Source organism: Pinus tabuliformis, chromosome 5_1 (assembly GCF_031772625.1).
Source record: "Pinus tabuliformis cultivar Carrire ecotype Pingquan chromosome 5_1, CPIR1, whole genome shotgun sequence".
NCBI lineage: Eukaryota > Viridiplantae > Streptophyta > Pinopsida > Pinales > Pinaceae > Pinus > Pinus tabuliformis.
Window position 1 is genome coordinate 127,494,788 of NC_142305.1, and position 20,585 is coordinate 127,515,372.

Genomic DNA, 20,585 nt, shown 5'->3' on the forward strand with positions numbered 1-20,585 from the left:
TGGCCTGTCCCGTGCATTTGAAGGAGGAAGGCGGCCAGTATTCATCATTTTTCACAATTAATCCTCAACCGCAACATTCAAGAGTAGTATGGCCAAAGGACGAGAAGGACAAGCCTCAAGCAGTTAAAAAAACATTTATCAGTTATGGAATTTCTTCCATATTACACTCCACCTGCCCGAGAAGGACAACAGAGCATCAGAGAATGTCAAATTAATTTATTGAAGCAACCAGAGTGTAGCAGAGGCCCATCTTAGACAGTTAATGTGGTTGGTGGTCAATTATGACCCCTCCACGCATAGAATAGCAAAGCATTTTTGTAAACAAACTCTATATATACCCAAACCACAGATGTAATGAGGGTTGATGGTTTTTGTTTTGATGTAAGGTTCAACTTCTGGACACTGTAATTACTACGATACCTGCAGCGTCTGGTCTTCATTCTCAGCTAATAAAACCTTCTTTTATTGTTAATTGCTCACTTTCCATTTCTACTCTGTTCTAGGCTATGCCTGTTGTGTTATGCAGGTTTTTGTTTGCTTAATGCCAAAGAGCTGTCATCCTGTCTGTGTATTAGGAAATAGATTTGCAAACCTCTTTTACTGGTTGCAGCTGGCAATCACACGGTCTTGTGCATCTACTGCTATGGTTAGTATTCTCCATGTCCATCTAATCCTCAAAATGTGAGTAATTGGTGGTCTAAAGCCTTGTATTCTGAGGGTGTTCACCCATGTCTGGGGTTAAGCATAGTAGAAGTGGTTATCTAGCTTGAATATGCATCATTCCTTCCATTCATCCACCTATTCCCAACATTTTTGTTGAGTTTGTAATGTTCTCAAGCATCTCTGAGATACAACCTAGGAGAGTTTCTTGGGGCGATAACAAGCCCATTCAACTATTGTTAATTGTCAACATGTCTTTTTTTCGACCTACATAAACTCCTTCATAGTAAGGGGAGGAATATTAGACACATAATCTATTAGGGTTATGATGTGGAATATAAATAATAATTAGAAGTCCAAAATATCTTAGATGTAACTACCTCCTCCCACATTTACCCAATTTAAAATCCTGCCCAGTTAAACATGACACAAAGAGATACTATGACATGACCCAATCTCCAAGCTTCAACTATGAAAGTGGGGATTCCAACTAAACTTCTCACAAACATTACTCAGGGCTATAGGGCATTCAAGGACCAAAGGACCACCATTGGTGACCAAACCCTAATCTGGGGTTTCTTTTCTCACATCTTAAGCCCCATTAGCATGCACACCAAGGCAAGGGTCCAGTTATAGGGCTCCAACCATGCATGACACTTCTTCCATGCAATTATAGCCCAAAATATCTAGTTCAGAGGGTGTGGCTTCGAGATCTGAGCCATATTTCCCAGCCAGCCTCTAGACCACTACCCAAAATTGTCTAAGACTCTCCATAATCATTATTGACATGAGGAGAAAGCTAAAAATCCAAACTTGAATCAAGAACTTGACCTAAATTGCTTAGAACACACTATAAATTTTGCCAAATGCATGCAAAACATAGAAGCTACATGTTATGAATGCATATCTAATCATAATAGTCTGAGATTTATATCAGAATCACCAAGAAGGCTCTATGCCCATTCCACATAGCTACAACAACATTTATTATTCCATACATTCATCAATCAATCAATAACGAAACGATTCATGATAGATCCATAGATAATACACATCATATAACTAGAAATAACCAATATAGAAATCATGGCAACTCGACCATAATATCACCAATAGAATACTACAAATTCTCATAGATCGCAACAAGGAAATGTCTTATATTTTTAAGCATGAATATGGGATATCATGGAATAAACGAAGACCAAACCAAACCAGGGCTTCTAGAGGCCAAACTACCTCAACCCTCAACCATAGTGATTCAAATTCTACAGTCGGACATCACTAACACCAACCAGATCGATCTCTACCTAAGTTGTCTAGTGCTCTTGGAACTAGTAACTCAACCCATGGCCTTGTAGGGCTCCAAAGGGTTTGTCCAATGCAGCTCTAAATACTAGTAACTCCACCCACCAAGGGCTCTAAAGCGTTTATCCAAACCTAGGCTCTAGGACTAGTAACTCAACCCAAGTTGTTCCAAGGCTTCTAGAGTGTTTGTTCCAACCCACAAACATAAGGAACATGAGCACCAATCAGAAAAAACAATAATTGGGAAAACCCACAACACCATGGCTATCTAGGAAATGGCAAGGCAAGGCTAAAACCATTATCAATCTAGGCAATCCTCCATGCCAATGGAAACACATAACCATAAAATCACATGCATATTCCATACGTCCATATATCAGCAAGGAAATCACACATACAACATGTTACCTACTAAGAAATCCAGTTGTAGCTACTGATCCAATTGTTTCCTTGCACTTTCTGGCTTTCGTTTTGTATTCCTTCTCCAAATCTAATGTTTGCCAAAGTGATCCAAAATTTCTCCAAGTGTTCAACAGTGTCAGAGAATGAGAGAATAGAAAAGAGCTCCAAAATGGAAGTGGAAAAAAGTTATGAATTTATCCTTATAAGTCTTTTTATCGTTGAGGCCTCTATTTTCTTTATTTTCCTTTAATTTCCCTCTCATGCAAGTATATGTCTTTTCACCTTTATTTTCTCCTACTTTCCTTTATTTCATAAATGAAATGTCAATTATTGTCACTTTGTCTTTACCAATGCCTTTGCTAATTTTCATAGCCATAAATAAATCGAAAGTGATCCCCACTATAATATATGTCCACCACTCAACTTGGAATATGTGTCCTGTTGTACCTCTGAGATAGTAGTAGGTCAGCTACCAATGCCAGAGCATCTAAAATAATTGTTTTGGGGTTTTTGGTTTTAGTTTTAGAAGACCAATGCATGAAGATAGATGTAGAATTGAAATACTTAATCCTTTGGATAATATTAATATCTCAGCAAAGGGCTACTGTAAAGCTTTACACAGTGATATAGATCAAATAGTGGTGAGAAGAAGATAGAAAATAATATGATTGTCACAGTTTCCATACTATAAAACAGAACAATCATAAGTATGAAATCCTTCTAAACTACATTCCAAAGATTCAAGGTAGTATACTTAAGGTTACAAAATATGCTAATGATTTATTGATTAGAGGGGATTATCTAAAAAGAGAGTTCATTAATCCATTCTCTTAATAGATGATCACTTTAGGAGCTTATATGAATAAATTGAGACACAATTATTCATACGTAGATATCTCTATAAATCATAAGCATATGAAGAAAAACATAATGATTGATAACTGGGAAAACTTACAAGATAACATAAACTGCGTAAAATCAAATTCAGAATCCTCTGCTTTGTATTAAGGTTCTAGAAAGATTGAGTACATCAAGTGTCTAGAAAAGCTTCTTTCAAAGGTGCAATCAGGTTCAAATTAGAATGAATAGTCACAACTTAACAAGCAATGAAAAATGAACCTTGAACATTGAACCCATAACAACCTGAGAAGAGAGTTATTTACACAATAATGAAACTAAGAAAATATCCTAAAAATGATTAAGATTTATTCTAGGAAAGGAAAGATCTTCATGCAAGAAGATAGGGGCAGCTATTGAACTGCTTCATGCTATCCCTTTTATTCAGGTTGTGCTCGCTTTGTTGTTTGATATTTTTCCCTTTAAGTTGCTTGATTGTTTGTATCATTTACATTGGTTGATTTGTTCATTTGATCTTTCATTTGATACTTTTTAAACTCTGTGAATATCCTTTGACCCTGCTGAGTAACCTTTACTGTGCATTTCAGTGCTTTTCAATAGTAAGATCTTCGTATTTGTCTTCAAACTGTATACATGCTTTTCCTCTATAAGCCTGGAACAGGAGTTTTTATGTGCAAAACACAGAAAATAGGTGACAGAGATGGTCGTCAATGGCTTTATTGAGCTCAAAAGGATATTGGAAGGAGTCCAGAGTGTATCGGAAGGTAAAAAAATGGTTTTATTGGTCGCAGAGGCTTATGAAGGCTTCACTGTGTAAATAGGTGAAATAAAGCCCAAGTGGTGATTTTTGCGTTTAAACAGAAAAACAATTTTCTTTTTTAAATATGGCATAAAGTGAACAGTGGTCATTTTATCATTATGCAGGAGGTGGTTTTGGTTTTCATCACACCGCTTATGAGGCGCGAGTGGTTTTGGGAGGGGTCACCCAATATAATCTAAGTATGACACGTAGCAAGGGGAGGTCAGTGGAATACCGCTTTTTAGGTGGGTAATGCTCGGACAGAGAACCAACCCGAAATTGCTGAGGGTCATTGGATTTGAATGCACGTGATCGGACGGTGGTGGAGCGAAAGAGCAGTGCGGAGGGGCCCAACAATTAATTATGGTGGTATGGGCTTTATTATGGGTTAAAGACTGAGATTAGTGGGGTTTTATGGTTAAACAAAAGTTTAGGTTGACTTTTCATTTAAATCATAAAAACCTTTTAACAAAGAAATCCTTTGCAAAACACGGTATGGCGGACTTGAAATAATATGAATTTGGGCAGATAAATGACGTCAGGTCTGGGTTCATCACATATCGCAATCACAGTTTAGCGAAGGAAGACCCATCGCAAAGGAATGCGATAGGGGTCGAACGCGACATGGAAATAAATCATGGATAATAATGCGATTGGGTCCGGGTTCTTATCGCATATCAGAGATAGCAACGGCGGAGGGTTATTGTTTCAATCGGGACTTGCGATGAGGGACAGATGTGAAAAGGCAATGAATTATGATATATATATTGTGTCGGGTTCGGATCCATTGCGCATCCCATATCGCAATGCAGAGGAGAGTGCATTCATGTTGAAAGGCTTGTGATTCGCCGATATGCGATATGTTATGGAATACATAATTTTATAATAAAACTAATGGTTTCGGGATATTTTAATAAAGGGAGTTAATATATACTGGAAAGGACTTTTAGGGGTTTAATACGTTAAGTTAGCGTTAATATGAAATATGAGTGGAAAGGTGAAATACACTAAGTATAAGGTCTTTTCATGAGTTATTTACTTTTCACGTATATACATTAATACTTAGGCTAAACATATTTTTGTGGGTTTTTTGGGTAAAAGGGGATTTAACAGTTTTCACTTTTCCTAGGAAAAAAAGATTTTAATCTTAGGAAAAGGGGTTTTTTTATGGAAAATGAATGAATATGAGTTGTATGAAGGTGAGAAGGGGAAATTAGTAAATATAAGGATGAATGGGGATGAGGGAAGTTAATTAATTGATCTGGTTGACCTTCATTTTCTTTGTGTAATTGCCCCATGGACGTAGAAACATATGGTAAAACATGATAAATGTACATTTTGTCCAATCAGTCATCAAACTTCTGCAACCTTTCTTCTACTTACCCTTTGCTTATCCTATCATTTTTTCTTCACTTAATGGGTGCATTTAAGCTAACAAACTCTTTTCGTTTCTTTTTATTTTACAAAAGCAAACTATCTAATTCTAACTTTATAACATCCAAGGGCTCAGATTAAATTGAAGAGCACCTTATTATTCTCTACCTAACTATTGATTTGCCAAGATTAAACAGTTTGGTCAGATCTTTATTATCTAATTATAACATCGAATTTAAAGCATGAAACAATTAAAATTAAACTATTTGACTGTCATGGGTTGTGACATTTATGACACGCTACACACAACAATTATTTTGCAAAAACAATAGTAGTGGCATTTAGACTTGCTGACTTTCAGAGTTTATTTGTTTTCTTTTCTTTCTAACCTAACATTTTCTTTTTGTCTTGATTTTTTAGGATATCTAACCTAACATTTTCTTTGATATGGACATCATCATCAAGATATTTTCAAAAAAAAAATTATTATTTTTATGTCCATATCCTAACTTAACATTTTTTCAAAATATATTTTTTTATTTTTTGATTATTTTATTCTATCTTATCAAAACCAAAAAATGCTACAACATGTCTCATGATCTTGATCTTATATTTTTTACATGGAAAATCAACCAAAAATTGTTGCATTAAAAATCAAATCCAAAAAAAATCATTATAATTAAATGCATATTATATTACTGAAAAGAAAAAAACTCATGATTTTCATTTTATTCTAATTTTAGAATCCAACCAATTTATTAAATGATAAATAAATCTAATTAAACCTTTTTATTTTTAAAATATAATATTAAATTTAAATGTACAAATTACGACATCACTTCTAGCAACAATAATTTTATTTCCTTCTATTTAAAAGAGAGATTATTAGATATAAACCAACCTAGCATATTAGGATGCAAAACACTCCTTGACAACAAAAAGTGAATAGAGACCATGCTAATGTTTAAGGAGTGACGTGGAAAATTCCCCAACATAAAGTGCACTTTCGTTGTACGAGTTTATCATCGTGGACCCTTGTGTTTAGAACCTTACGTTGGGTGAGCCATGGAAATCTTCCCCATGTAATCTACACTTCCCTTGCATGAGTTTATCAAAACCTTGTCCCTCCCATGTGATAGATTTATAATCGCATTCATTTTGTCAACCTTGCAGGAAACTAACTTTCCCATCCGAGTAATACAACGAAGTACCTTCTTTTGAAAAGCATATGTACTCAAATGGGTTAGCCTATATGTAGAGGTAAGGTCAGACTATACTTACATTCCTTTTGTCGACCGTGGAAGGACCTAAACTTACATTCACTGACCTACAACGAATTACGTTCCATCTGTCCAAAATGATATGTCGGACTACGATCGTTTCAAAAGCAATGTCAAATGGCGTAGCCTGAATGGAGAGGTTAAATTAAATCGAAGCATTTTATGCCATATGACTGTGTTTTATTTTGATCGTCTCTAGAAAAAGAATCGTTTAGAAATCTTTGAAACACTCATAAGAAATAAGATCTCGCATGTGTTATTAACCCAGGACATCTATGTAGTTGTGACGCTCAAGAATGACCGATAGCACGTCTGTGATCAAACGCTTTCGGCTCATACATTTTATTTTCGGACTGCAAGCCATTTTATTTGATTACCCTAAGATATGCCGATAGATTGGAACGCACGCACACGAGTGGGCCGTGCATAAGGCTCAACAATTTGAGAAGCCACCCTTGACTCTCTCGCTATTTTACGCATTTCTTCTCGGACTTGTCTTCTCGTTTTCTCTAATCAAAAACCGCAGACCTAGAACTTCGTCATTAACTCCACCCGACAGCTTGGGATGGCCTTTCACTGGCGAGATATTACAACTCATTGGATGCCAAAGTAGAGGAAGTCCAGTCGAACTCAAAAAATATGGAAACGTGTTTACCACATCCTTTGTCTGCTACCCAACTGACATGTTTTGCAGCCGCGAAAGCATCCACTTCTTGTTCGCCAACAAGAACAAATTAGTAACGTGCGTGCTAATGGCACAGCTCCGTGAGGAAACTGTTTGGGAGTGCTGTACTTAATGCCTCTGGAGACGATGCCAAGAGGATAAGGAAAATGCTCTTGAGGTTCCTCAGGCCGGATGTCCTTTAGAATTTCGTGGGGCAAACGTACTTGATGACCAAACGTGACCTGGTTGAGCCTCAATCGCTAGTACAAACGATCCAGACGACTAACCACGTCTTTCGCATTATTCTATGGCGCTGCAGAGAGGACTATCGCAGATTATTCTATATGTCACTGTCTCCCCGCCGGTAATAGGAAAAACTCACACAGAAAGCTTGACAATTTCATTCGCAAACGCTGCAATTTATACATGAAGCCACCCCCAGAATCTACAGGGATTTCACTGACTCTGATTTATTTTTTACCTAAACCTGATAGACGGCTATAAAACAGTCATTGCCATGGTGAGAATAATGAGTATTATTATTATTCTGACACCTCCTCTTATATTTTAACTCCCTTGTTCATCTCAATCTCAACTAGGCTTACTAACTTGATTCAAATATTTCATTTTGACTTTCTTTGCTACAATATATTGATGAAATTCTTTCTTGAACATCTTGCTCCAAACTTGTTTTCCTTCTTCTTTCTCCAGATCATGAACACTGGATATTGCTCCTGGTTATACCTAGGATGATGTTAATGCATTTCAACTCCTTTTTCAACACGTTCACTTCCATCATTGAAAGTTTTTATGTATTGTTGAATTGACTCATTTATGTTGTTTTCAACAAACTTCAATTCTTGATCGTAGGTAAACATTACAAGTGAGTTATAATCTTCTTTTTTTGTTGCTTCCTCTTGGCTGCCACCAAAACTTGTACACAGGTAAACATTCATGAGATTCACTAAATCATAATTTGAGTGCTTTTCATCTTCATCTTTGTCTTTATCTACTAAATCTTTATATTTAGTTTCATCTGGCTCATCCAATTGATTTACAAGGAGAGTTAATATTCCAATTAACAAATCATCCACAAGTTTCTTCCCCCGCAACATTTGTAACCAACCTTCTCTTGAAAAAATGTCATCATCATATTTAACTGAAGTTATCAAAGAATTCCCTCGATGCGGGTGATATGTGAGACGGGATAGGCGTGGGTGGCTGGACACATGCCGACCTTCGGCTATCACATGGCACCCACAACGAACAACAAGAAAGGACGCAGGCGGTTTAAGGCAAAGAGGCATGGGATAGTAAATGCCTGGAGAAGTTATTCGGCCCAGCGGATGGCAACAGTTATGGCGGATGTGATCCCGAGCAGGGTAGGTGAGAAGGATGGGAATAAAACAGGGTATAAGCAGGGAATGTTGGTGGTTATGCACACGACTGGCCTCTCTGTCTTCGTAGAGATACCTTCTCAGACGGACGGGCTCATCACTCGTTCGACTCTGGTAGCAGAAAGTCTAGTTCATCTCGCGGCTTGTTGGAATTCTCGTCCCTCAATGGTGAGACCTCGACAGAGTATGCTTAGCCGTCGAGGCACTTCCAGAGGGGGGGTTTCTCGCAGGCATGAAGGGGACAGTGTTGGCCATTGCTGCCACTGCAATCTTGCTAGCTCTATTGGAGCCAACCCCCTACACTCCAGTCAATTCCTGGATGCAGGGGCCTCGGGCTCGGCTACCTTGCCAGCTTTTGGCTCCACCATCTGCAATTTCACCAGCTCCACAAATAATCCAAGGATCAGCGCGCATGTTTCTATCCTGTTTGTAGAAAATGCTCAAGACGATGACGACTCCATGGATGAACAAAGGCAACGGATGAATGTCAACCCAGGGCAAGCAGTGCAGGCTCCGGAAGCTGATAAGGAGCAGGAGGCAAAGGGACCGGCTTCAGACTCGGAAAATGCTAAGCAAACTCAGAACGTTCAAAAGACGGAAACTGGGGAAGAGGCAGCGACATTTCCTACTGATGCTGAAAGAGAAACCTATGGGTGGTGCCGAATTGAGGAAGAGCAAATGGATGAATGAAGGCGCCCGCACTCAAGGTTCTATTGGCTTTTCGCCTGGTCTACTGGTCTTATCGGCTATTTGTATTTGGTTCAGTTATGGTCTCTTTCGTTTTCTGTTTTGTCATCTCTGTTTCGGAATTTTTGTTAATGGATTGGGCAAGAACAGTCTCCCCTGCGAGGGAGGAAATGGATGGTGCCCCTGTAGGGGCCTGCTCTGGTGGTCAATCTCCTTTTTGTCTGATGCCCCTGCGTGGGCTTTCTCCTATGGTCAGCCTTGGTTTTTAGTTTGTTGCCCCTGCGCTGGCTTGCTACTGTGGTCAGTCTCGGTCTTAGTCTGGTGCCCCTGCGTCGGCGAGATATAGCTTTTGTGTTTGGTGCATTATCAGCTCTCGGGTGTTATGCCCAGAGCCTGTCTCTCACTGGTTTCGCCATGATGTATTTTCGATGTATTTTTGACCTCTGTACATATTTTAATAGATTATTTTTTTACCGAGAAAAAAAAAAGTTATCAAAGGGTTCACATAGTGGTTCACATGCTTCTTGATTGTCAATTATACACATACTTTCTTCATTAATCATTGTAGTTTGTTTCGATTTCACTTATGATACTTTCAACACAATCAACTCCTTCATGCTAAGGGACTCTTTCTTTCAGGCTGCTATCTTCCTCTCTACATAGACTGATGGCTGCCACGACTAGTTCTCAACTTCAAACCACAAGCTCAACTACATATCCGCATGTAAGATGCACGTCAAACTCAACAACACCTCTATAAGCTCAATTCCTGAAATTTTCAGCAAAACAACATGCTTTTAACTCTTGAGAAAGGACTATCACAAATTCTTCTATATGTCAATGTCTCCTCGACAGGCTATAGGAAAAACTCACACATAAACCTTGATGATTTCATTCCCAAATGCTGCAGTTTATACATGGATCCACCTCAAGAATCTAAACGGATTTCACCGACTCTCATTTATTTTCTACCTAAACCTACCTGACGACTATAGAACAATCATTGCCATCATGAGAACAATGGGCGTTATTATTATTTTGACACCTCCCCTTAATGATGACTTATATTTTAACTCACCTACTCATCTCAATCTCAGCTAGGCTTACAAAATTGACTCAAATATTTCATTTTGACTTTCTTTGCTACAGTATATTGATGAAATTTTTTCTTGAACTTCTTGCTCTAAACTTTTTCTTCTTCTTCTTTCTCCAGATCATTAACACTCGATATTGCTCCTTGTTATAACTAGGATGATTTCAATGCATTTCAACTCCTTTTTCAACACGTCCACTTCCATCATTGAGAGTTTTTATGTATTGTTGAATTGACTCATTTATGTTGTTTTCAACAAAGTTCAAGTCTTTATTGTAGATAGACATTACAAGTGAGTTTTACTCGTCTTTTTTTGTTGCTTCTTCCTGGCTACCACCAATACTTGTACACAGGTAAACATTCATGAGATTCACTAAATCATAATTTGAGGGCTTTTCATCTTCATCTTTGTTTTCATCTACCAAATATGTATATTCAGTTTCATCTGGCTCATCCAATTGATTTGCAAGCAGAGTTAATATTCCAGTTAACAAATCATCTGTAAGTTTCTTCTCCTACACCATTTGTAACCAACCTTCTCTTGAAAAAATTTCATCATCATATTTAACTGAAGTTACCAAGGGTTCACATAGTGCACATCCTTCTTTATTGTCAGCTATAGACATACTTTCTTCATTAATCATTGTAGTTTGTTTCGATTTCACTTATAAAACTTTCAACGCAATCAATTCCTTCATGGTAAGTGACTTTTTCTTTTGGGCTGCTATCTTCCTCTTTACATAGAGTGATCGCTGCCACAACTGGTTCTCAACTTTAAACCACAAGTTCAACTACACCTCCACATGCAAGATGTAGGTCAAACTCAACAACACCTGTACAAGATCAATTCCTCAAATTTTCAAGAGAACAACACCCTTTTAAATCTTGAGAAAGGACTATCACAGATTCTTCTATATGTCACTGTTGCCCCACCAGGCCATAGGAAAAACTCACACAGAAATCTTAACGATTTCATTCCCAAATGCTGCAATTTATACATGAAGCCACCCCGAGAATCTATAGGGATTTTACCAAGTCTCACCTATTTTCTACCTAAAACTGTCAACGACTATAGAACAATCACTACCATCATGAGAACAATGGGTGTTATTATTATTCTGACACCTCCCCTTAATAACGACTTATATTTTAACTCGCCTGCGCATCTCAATCTTAGCTAGGCTGACAAACTTGACTCAAATATTTCATTTTGACTTTCTTTGCTACAGTATATTGATGAAACTTTTTCTTGAACTTCTTGCTCCAAACTTTTTTTTTCTTCTTCTTACTCGAGAACATGAACACTGGATAATGCTCCTCGTTATAACTAGGGTGATGTCAATGCATTTCAACTCATTTTTCAACACGTTCACTTCCATCATTGAGAGTTTTTATGTATTGTTGAATTGACTCATTTATGTTGTTTTCAACAAAGTTCAAGTCTTGATTGTAGATAGACATTACAAATGAGTTATACTCTTCCTCTTTTTGTTGCTTCTTTCTCGCTGCCACCAATACTTGTACACAGATAAACATTCATGAGATTCACTAAATCATAATTTGAGTGCTTTTCAGCTCCAACATTGTCTTCAACTACCAATTATTTATATTCAGTTTCATGTGACTCATCCAATTGATATGCAAGTAGATTCAATATTCCAATTAACAAATCATCCACAAGTTTATTCTCCTGCAACATTTGTAAATAACCTTCTCTTGAAAAAAACTCATCATCATATTTAACTAAGGTTACCAAGGGTTCACAGACGGGTTCACATGCTTCTTTAATGTCAGCTATAGACATACTTTATTTCATTAATTATTTTAGTTTGTATCGATTTCACTTATGACACTTTAGCCACAATCAACTCCTTCACTCTAAGTGACTCCTTCCTTCGGGCTGCTATCTTCCTCTCTACATAGACTGATGGTTGCCATGACTAGTTCTCAACTTCAAACCACAAGCTCAACTACACCTCCATGTACAAGATGCAGGTCAAACTCAACAACACCTCTACAAGCTCAATTCCTCAAATTTTCAGCAGAACAACACCCTTTTAACTCTTGAGAAAGGACCATCGCAGATTCTTCTATATGTCATTATCTCCCTGGCGGGTCATAGGAAAAACTCACATAGAAAGCTTGACAATTTGATTCCCAAACGCTGAAATTTATACATGAAGCCACCATGAGAATCTAAAGGGATTTCACCAACTCTCATTTATTTTCTACCTAAACCTGTCAACGGCTATAAAACAGTCATTGCCATCATGAGAATAATGGGTGTTATTATTATTCTGACACCTCCTCTTAATCACTGCTTATATTTTAACTCGCCTTCTCATCTCAATCTCATCTAGGCTTACAAACTTGACTCACATATTTCATTTTGACTTTCTTTGCTACAATATATTGATGAAATTTTTTCCTAAACTTCTTGCTCCAAACTTTTTTCTTCTTCTTCTTACTCGAGACCATGAACACTATGACATATTTCATTAAAATTGGAAACATTTTATTACAAGGACAACACCAGAATTGAGTTTTTTGGTTATTTTGAAATTCTAAATCCACTATTTAATTCCAAATTTAATGAAATATGTCTTCACTCGATATTGATCGTCGTTATAAATAGGATGATGTCAATGCATTTCAACTTCTTTTTCAACACGTTCACTTCCATCATTGAGAGTTTTTAAGTATTGTTGAATTGACTCATTTATGTTTTTTTTGACAAAGTTCAAGTCTTGATTGTAGATAGACATTACAAGTGAGTTATACTCTCCTTTTTTGGTTGCTTCTTCCTAGCTGCCACCAATACTTGTACACAAGTAAACATTCATGAGATTCACTAAATCATAATTTGAGTGCTTTTCATCTTCATCTTTGTCTTCCTCTACCAAATCTTTATATTTAGTTTCATCTAGCTCATCCAATTGATTTGTAAGTAGAGATAATATTCCAATTAACAAATCATCCATAAGTTTCTTCTCCTACAACATTTGTAACCAAACTTCTCTTGAAAAAAATTCATCATCATATTTAACTGAAGTTACCAAGGGTTCACATAGTTGTTCACATGCTTCTTTACTGTCAGCTATAGACATACTTTCTTCATTAATCAGTGTAGTTTGTCTCGATTTCACCTATGATACTTTCAACACAATCAACTCATTCACGCTAAGTGACTCTTTCTTTCGGGCTTCTATCTTCCTCTCTACATAGACTGATGGCTACCAGGGCTAGTTCCCAACTTCAAACCACAAGCTCAACTACACCTCAACATGCAAGATGCAGGTCAAACTCAACTACACCTCTACAAGCTCAATTCCTCAAATTTTCAACACAACAACACCCTTTTAACTCTTGGGAAACTATAACACCATTGCGCCAAGATCAACGTCCTCCTCATACAATGCCACAACCCCATAACGCTACTCCCAGTGTAACCATTACACTTGCTGAAAAGAAACTAAGCTGAAACCTTCAAGTCCAGTTGGCTCCACATAGGCAACGGTCACATTTTCCTCATACGATTCATACCAACTAAGGCAAATCTCCACACGCTAGACTGAGTGCTCAACACACAAAAATTCCCCGGCTTTCAGAATGTCTACTAATATCCAGACCGTGTAGATTCACAATTTACACAAGTGTGGTGGTAGACTCACAAAAGTATAGGTTTGCTTACAAATTGATGGATCTTCATAGCTGAATGTAGTGGCTCCATAAATCAATGCATAGTGCCATAACTTCACGTAGCCAAAGCAAAATCTTTGAAGGGAAAACAAATGATCATGCTTCACTGATCAAAACCTAATAGTCTCATGAAAGAATAAAGTGCCAACACATAGGATTCATAATATAATCACTTTCTCTAGCTTCTAAATTCATGTATGTAGCACCTATGATCCTGTTGACATAGCTAATGTGCACTATGCCAAAAAGGGGAACTAACCTAATCGTAAGCCCCAATTGGACCTACTTTTGTTTGGAATGGCTAGCTCCGACGGGTTTTAAGGGACCCCGTAAACCGTTTGAACGTGTCGAAAGATTGCTTCCGGGAGGAAGACTTCAATTAGATCAACAAAATGAAACAACTAACCTCTATTTATTAAATCATATCTATACTACTTCTAACTACTCTAATCTAGTCCTAGCTATCCTGATCTATCCTGCAAGAGCATAATACAGAGGTTTAAACATCATATATATGTTCAGCAGGAGTGTGATAAAGAAGGTTAAACATCATGCATATATTAAAGTCCAAATGAATCAATCATTGAATTCACAGCTGGACAAGACTGTATTAAAGTTAAATTGCAATCCAATCACTGATATAGGAATCCACAATATTCTATGGAATCAAAACTACAACTGATGTTTAATTTAGTTTCAAATCAGGGACCATTCACAAGTTAACTGTGAAACTAAATCACATTCAATTTAACAAGACTAATAGTGAATTGTAAGTCATCAATATTCATAAATATAAATCACATTAACATTCATGCCAGTAACAACACTCTGATCCAAAACAATACAATCAGTCTGAAACTAAAGGCTCCTTCTTTCGCTAAAACAGTCCTCCTTATTCACAATAAAGCAAAACTGTTCTTTTCTGAAAATCAAAAGCCATTTCTCCTCTTCGCAGGTAATACTTATGCAAAAATCCCTAACTATATGTCTACCCTACCTCTTCATATTCCCACTGTTTTATATTTGCAAATCGAGTACACAGATATAGGATCGGCAGTGCAACCACTGGCACGTAGAAAGCATAACGGCCATATTGATTCCTTCCCTGAGGAAGAGAACAGATGTTGGTAAAAGGGTGACTATATGTTGCCTTCTCATGATGAAGACCGGGACATCTCTGCTTACGCAATGTACAGGCAACACATGGGGTTCTGACCAGGAATGCTTGCAACCAGACCCTTGAACGCAACACTTCTGCATACATGGCTCTTCGAATCCCCTTTTGCGCCTTTACTTTTCACCTACAAGGATAGCTATCATGAGCTTGATGATTGTGAATAATGAAACAAAAATGTTCAATCAATGTAAATGATGCCTTCGTTCCATTTATAAACTTCGACACAAGTGTGAAAGATTTATGCCTGATACACATTCAATATACAGTTTCCCGCTCAACCCATAGGCTTGGCACAGTTTTTTAGGGCTTCTTTTAAATCGCAATCGGGTATCGGCCCCTCTGCGGGTCGCAATACCCATGCTTTCCACCTCCCTGATGTGCAATCACACTATCGAGACTTCACAAGTCCTTCTTTTACACTGAAAACCCGAGGCTTTGTAATTTCGGAAAATTTGGAAAAACATGGGAAAACACTGAAAATTCCACCCCAACCACTTAGGCCAGACCTCAAAATTTATGTGGTGGAGTCTATAAATATCGCCAGGTCTGACCTATCACATATCACAATAGGCAAAGCCTGGGGATTCACTGATCGCAATATGTGATAGGGCTCTGGACCCGAAAATATATATATTGTATTTTATAGGTCGGCGGGGCTGATATATCACTGCGCGTAATATGTATAAGGCCCGGGCTCCCGCCGATATGCGATATGCGATGGGGATACGGACCCGAAGCACATATAAGTTAAGGTTCATAAATCCCTTCGAGTCCACAAGGTTAACTTTCCCTTTGGAAAACCTCGACTATATTGTTTTTCCGAAAACACAAGGGTATAAGCGAAAAACCTACGTATCTGGCCATAAGGCCAGACTTGAAAATTAATGTGCCTGGTTTTATAATCATCGACGGGTCCGGGATATTTATGCGCCCTTTCTATATAGCTTTGGGGCTGGGCCGATAGCGATCTACAATGGGGCTCTGGACCCGAAATGTATACATTTGAGTTAATAAAACCTGTCGAGTCCAGAAGCCATGAATGCCTTGTGTTATTTGCGATGGGCCCAAAAGGGTTTATGCATGCTTTGTGAAGGATTTTCGCTATAAATAATTGTAATGGGAATAATGACGCAATGGGGTTTTGCGAGTTAAACCAACAAACGATTATAATAAGGGTAGGGGTGATGGTTTGTGTGGGTGCCAATGTACCATGCATGTTTGTGAAGATTGAAAGATCTCGATGAAGGGAGAGAATAAATGGACACGCTGTGTCATGAATGACCCATGCAGCAGAGGACCATCAGGCCTTGAAAATTTGACTCGGCAAGGAGTTAACATCCATGTGATAAAACAGATCATTCCGAAAGATGAAAAATCAAACTTCTAGTGGACCCATTGAAAATTTGTTGTAAGAGCATGTTCCAATAGGGTGGTAGTTGTGGCCACAACAAATGGCGAACCATTGGGTGAACCAGTTATCTCTGTTTCCAAATAAACCTTGGATCAATAAAAAAGCAGGGTGTTAAGGTAAACTTGAAATGCAAACTATATAGATGGACAAGCATGGGTTCCACTTAAACATTAACTGCTTCGGGAGGGATAGAGACAAATAGCTTCTGCTTGCTGATATGATTTTGATAGGCATTCTCCGAGGGTAGTATTATGGGGTTTATTGACCTTCCTTTACCTGTTTCCCACTTTCAAAAATCCATTTGGGGCTGTCACTGGTCTGTCCATACCTGTTTAGGTGTGTACCTCAGCTCTTTATTGCTCCTCAAGCTTAATCTAGATATGTTTTCTTGCACTTTGTATGAGAATTTCACTGTTATATTTTCATTGATTGAATGGGGTGCAGTCATGGGTCATGCCATATTTTTAAATCGTTTAAGCAAGGTTGGGCTTGCTGTGTCAACCGGTACTCTGAGCCCAGCAACAGTCCTTACTCTAACCTGCTTCCCAGACAACCTGTCCTTCCAGATTGGCACAAGGACTTGACATTTCATTTCTTTTTAGATAAGCCCTTCCAGTTTCAGGCACAAGGACTAGAGCACAATTAGATTTGCCACAGAGTATGAGACAGTGAGCTTAGCCCATGAAAGGAGGTTTACTTGTGAGTAACAGGTATTAGAACATCTAGTGTGGTGGATGGGACCAATGGAGAATGACTGTAAACCTTACAAGCAAGTATAGGCTAGGTCTGAGTGGGATTTATTTAAATGCAACATTCCTCCATGCCAGTCTAGCTGTAGTTACACATTTTTTGATTTATAAAGATGCCTCTACATGCTCTAGATATCGAAGTTATCAACAGATCTCACACAGTTCCCAACAAATGTCAATGAGGGGTTTCAGTTTGCATTCCACTGCTAATTCGCAAGTGCTCATGGGCTGATAGAAGGTTTGTTTGATTTGCGGGGAAATGATGGATTCAGGAACAAAAGAATCATCAACAAGCTAACGAGGAAGGGAAAGGCAGAGAGTAGTGAATGAGGGCAAATCTAAAAGGTAGAACGAGACTGGAGGAATACAATCAACTGGTTGAAAAGGAATGTAATTCAAAACAACAGGAGAATAGACTTGGCAGAAAACAAAGGAAAGGACAGAAATACAACTAAACTAACAAAAAAAATGAAATGAACTCTAACATACTGAGGAGGCAACCACTAATGTGGTGGCTACTGGAAGTATCTCTTCAAATGTTGGCCATTAACAAGGAGCTTTTCAGTCTCTCCCTCTAATTTTTTCAACCTGTAAGTCCCTTGACCAATATTTTCAACAACTTGGAATGGGCCCAGCCATAGGTGTTGGAATTTTGTGTGTTTACCCTTTGGCTCACTCAGCTTGTCCCATTTCAGGACTAGCTCCCCCACTTGGAAATCATTATCTCCCGCCAGATGATGATCAAACCATTTTTTTACAATCATTTGGTGATTTTTGAATTTAATTCTGGCTTTATCCCTTAATTCCTCTAGCTCCATTAGTTGGTCGATTGTTTCTTGAAGCAAGGCTGAAGGGGTTCCTCTTGAAGCTTGGGAAAGCTGTAAGGATGGAACGGCAACGTGTGGGGGCAAGATGGCTTCCTATCCATAGACTATGAGGTATGGAGAGTTTCCTAAGGCTGCTTTAGGGGTGACCCTATCGGCCCAAAGGGAATTTGTCAAGGTGTTGCGTCAGTTCCTCTGGTTATCAGCGACTGACTTGCAGATTATGCGGATAAGGTTCTTATTGGAAGACTCTGCAACTCCGTTTCCCTAGGGGTAATAGTTTGCTACATATTCTATGTGGATTGACTTATCAATGGAAAAATCAGTCAGTCTCAAATATGAAAAGTAAGAAGCATTATAAAAAATGAGAGCATCAGGGATGCCATACCTATTGATAAAGAATTTCTCAATGAATGATATTACCTCTTCTTCGTTCACCTTCCAAAGCAGGATGGCTTTGGTCCATCTGGTGAAGTAATCAGTCGCTGTGAGTATGTACTTGTGCTGCTGTGAGGAATTTTGAGTGATCTCACCTATGACATCTAGGCCCCATTGTTGGAATGGTCAGTAAATCATGACAGGCCTGAGGGGAACAACGAGCTTTCTTTCTCGTCCTGTGGCGTTTGGCATGCCTTGCATTTGCGAGCATAGGCATGCGAGACTCTAAACACTATGGGTCAATAATATCCAGCTATCAATATTTTGTGAGCAGTGGTCTCTCCGCCATAGTGACCACCTGCTGGACCGTCGTGCATTTCTTTCAATACATGGTTGGCATCATCTTTCTCCAAACACCTCAGCCAGATTCCATCATGATTTTTTCTGTATAAGATGTTGTTAGCCAAATGATACAGATTGGATTTCAATCTAAGTGCTCTCCTCTGTGATGCATCCATGTGTTCAAGACATGAACCCCGCACTAGATAGAAGCGTATGTTGTGGTACCACGACTCAGGGTCCAAAAACGTTTCTGATGCTTCTCGCTCATACATCAACGCTTCGTTACTCCATAAGAGCTCCTCCCTGAGTTCCCTTTGTGTGTATTGCACGCTCAACGTTCTTGATTCTTCAGATGCCTCCTTTTGGTCTGCTAAGACTTTTGCCGCCAGCCTACAAAGTCCCTGCCCTTGAACTATCTGTGTCGGCTTTATCTCCCAGTCAAACTCTTGAAGGGCGGTTATCCAGTTCCCTCTTCCTTCACCCATTTCTTTCTACATGAAGAGGGCTCTTACAGCAAGATGGGGCACGATGACTTTGGTCTTGGCCTTTAGTAAGTAAGGGTGGAAATGTTTAATGGCCTTGAAAACTGCATAGCCCTGTTTCTCCACGTCTGGGTAATTCAGTTCCGCTCCTTGGATATTTGAACTCATGTAGGAAATGGGGAGTTCATTGCCATCATTATTTTTTTGAGTGAGAATTGCGGCATATGAAAGGTCAGAAGCAAAGGTGTATAAGAAGAATCTTTTGCCGAAATTAGGGCTGACCAGTGCAAGAGCTTCAACAATGGCTTCCTTGATTCGTCGAAATGCTTCCTTGGCTTCCTTGCTCCCTTTATACACAACGTCTTTCTTGATCATCAGCTGCAAGGGGCGTACTATTTCAGCAAAGCCTGAGATGAATTTTCTAATGAAATTAATCCTCTCGAAGATAGATTGCATGGCTTTTTTATTGGTAGGGGGTTGTATTCGCATGATGGTTTGTATTCTTTCAGGATCAATCACAATTCCATCTTTAGAAAGAATATGGCCCAGTAATTTCCCCTCTATGGCTACAAAGATGCTCTTCTTGGGATTCAAAGAAATTCCATTCCTTCGACATCTTTTGGAAATCTGCCTCAGGTGATAAATGTGATCCCTCCTGTGATATGAATACACAGTGATGTCATCCATGTACACCACTACCGATCTGTTCATCAACCATCGAAAGGCTATGTCCATAGCTCTCTGGAATGTGGCACCCGCATGAATGAGCCCAAAAGGCATTTTACAGTATGCGTAGGTGCCCCATTTGGTGTTGAATGTTGTCTTAAGCTGATCCCCATGAGATACCAGTACCTAATTATATCCTGAAAGCCCATCTAATAGGGAGAACATTTCAGACCTAGAAATGCATTGAAGGATGTGTTCCATAGAAGGGACAGGATAGTTATCATTTTGGGACGCTCTATTCAGGTTTTTGAAATCAATACACAGCCTAATGTCTCCAT

General features: G+C 38.6%; 1 pseudogene; it reads left to right on the top strand.

Annotated features, from left to right (window-relative positions):
- Nucleotides 1–7,710, top strand: part of LOC149163747 (cytochrome P450 716B1-like) — a 48,411-nt pseudogene extending 40,701 nt beyond the window's left edge.
- Nucleotides 7,711–20,585: the final 12,875 nt, after the last annotated feature.